The sequence below is a fragment of the Geospiza fortis genome, unplaced genomic scaffold, assembly GCF_000277835.1.
Source record: "Geospiza fortis unplaced genomic scaffold, GeoFor_1.0 scaffold140, whole genome shotgun sequence".
NCBI lineage: Eukaryota > Metazoa > Chordata > Aves > Passeriformes > Thraupidae > Geospiza > Geospiza fortis.
The window spans coordinates 745795-748313 of NW_005054459.1; positions in this window are offsets into that span (position 1 = coordinate 745795).

Consider the following 2519-nt stretch of genomic DNA (forward strand, 5'->3'; position numbering starts at 1 on the left):
CACTTCCAAACCATGCCCTGCTGAAACCCCTGTGAAATTAAATGGACTCCTTGCCTTGCAATGAGGGAGGCAGCAGGAGCAGCCACAGGATTACACTGCTCCCTGCTCCAGATAAGCCTGTCACCAGTGAATTCCTCCTCCCCCTTTTCTTCTTCCCATATTAATGCCCTTCATCACAATAAGGATTCCTTCCCTCTGCCAAAACTCAATTTACACTATTTACTTTAATGACCTCATTTGTCATCCTGGCCTGTGCTGCTGCCTCTGGGACCACAGCCTGTCCTGCTGCCAGAAGGTCTCATTTACAGTTTGCTCTTTCATTATTTTTTTTAAAGAATTAATTGCTTCCATTTCAAGGCAAACAATCTGGGATAGTGGGATACAATCATGCATTTGATCAATGCATTTCAGGGTTATGGACATCCCAGTCCCAACTGACTGCTGTCCACTGCATCATCCAGCTATTTCCATCACCTTTGGCTTTGTTATTCCTTTCAATCCTTACAAAATATACTGGCTGGGACACTTGAATACTGCTACAACATTAAGTTGTGGGAAGAATTTTAACTTGTTTTTGGGGGAAGAATAAGAGTGTGATCACTTCCCTCCCCAGTGCATCAGCTCATTTGCCTGTCTAAACCCCATTTTTTATCTCACAGCTTCCCTGCTCCAGAGAGATACATTCCCCCCTATTAGATTATATTTCCCTCTCCACTCCTGACGTGCTCAGTAAAATTCAATGGTAATGAAGTCATGTAAATAGGTTAGGGAAGAGCACAATACTTCATGTTCCATTATGCCCCATGTTCTGTGCACACAGCCTCACACAGAGTGCTGGGCTGGGGGAGCTTCCAAACCCCACACCAAAGCCAGGCAGTGAGCAAAGCCCCTCAGAGCAGGGCAGGCTGAGAGGTCACTCCTGCAGGTTTGCAATAAAACACTCCAGCCTGTTTGCAGCAGCTTTAAAAGGAGACATTAAAGCCCATTTTCCTGTTTAGCTCCTTTGCCTCCTCCCAGCTCAGCCCCAGCAAAGGTGTCACCTGCAGGGGCCACTTTCCAGTTTGTCTGGAGCAGTGGACAGGTGTGAGGGACATTTGATGGCCATCACTTATCAATGCCAGCATAAAGCTTAACCACAACACACAGATCAATTGCCAAGTGCCAAACTTTGAATCCCAATGTCATTCATTCATTCACTATTTAAAAATCTTTTCCCCACATAAACAGAAACCTGGTTTTTAACCAAAACAAAGAGCAGTGGAACTTCCCCCATAAAAAGCTTCAAGAACTCGCAGTTGTTTCGAGGTTAACAAGCCCCTGCCACTGCAGGACTTCTTTCTTGTTTCCTTCCATCCCAAACATTTGTCTTCAGCCTCAATAAACATCACCCAAACCCTTTGTAGTGATTTCCAAAATGCTGATGTATTTCTTCAGAAGCCTCTTCAGTGAATAAATTGGTCCCAAACTAATAGTCCTTGTTATTTATACAGACACAGCCTTGCTCAGGCTGTCTCCTAAGTAGACTTCAGCAGGGACATAAGGGATAACATCTTTTCCAGATAAATTTGAGTCTGATATAAGTATTTTCTGCAGAAAAACATACTTCAGATTTCTCATCAATATTTATACATAAAGCTAAACCAACCTTTTAAAGTTGCTTCTAGATAATATATGATGGTAACTTGACAATAACACAATTTTACAGGTTATGTATGATGCATAAAAGCACATAAATATTCCTTACTGACAGAGAATCAGGTTTCTGGTGTGTGAGGAGAAGATGGAAGTTATTCCAGCACAGTTTTCCCCCAATTCCCTCAAGTCTTGCCCTGGATCATCACATGCAGATGAGAGCAGCAGCAAGGCTGAGGGAAAACAAACCAGAATTGACAACATCACAACAGAAAAGTATTACCAGTGTGGTCTGAAATAATCTCCTAATACGGGAGTAATAAAGCAGCATCAAAGCTCTTGGAAACATCAGGTTTCCACTAATTTCTACAAATATGCAAACATTTTAGAGACTGTGCATTAGAACTCTAGAAAACATCTTCTGGACACAATAATATTTTTTTAAATTTTATTTTGTACTCTTTTACCTTCATCTGTGCAGGACTTATGTCATTACCTAACACAGAGTGGTGGTGCCTGAGGCTGGAAAGGATTCTTTACTGCTTCTGGCAAGCTGCTTTCCAAGGAAACATGGGGGAATTTAAATTAAAAAAATACATTGGAAACCCCATGGAATTTGCATGTGAAGCAGGGAAGAATTCAAATTGTTCCTGGTTTACTGGTAGGGAGAAGCACTGAAATCATTGTAGAAGAGCTACAAAGAGGGAGAGCTTGGAAAGGAGGCAGAGCTGTGATCAGTGGATCCTTGAGGCTGGGAAAGCCCTCCTGGATCACTGAGTCCCAGCTGTGCCCCATCCCCACCTTGTCCCCAGAGCTCTGAGTGCCACCTCCAGGGATGGAGGCTCCTCACCTCCCTGGGCAGCACCTTCCATGAAGAAATTCCTGCT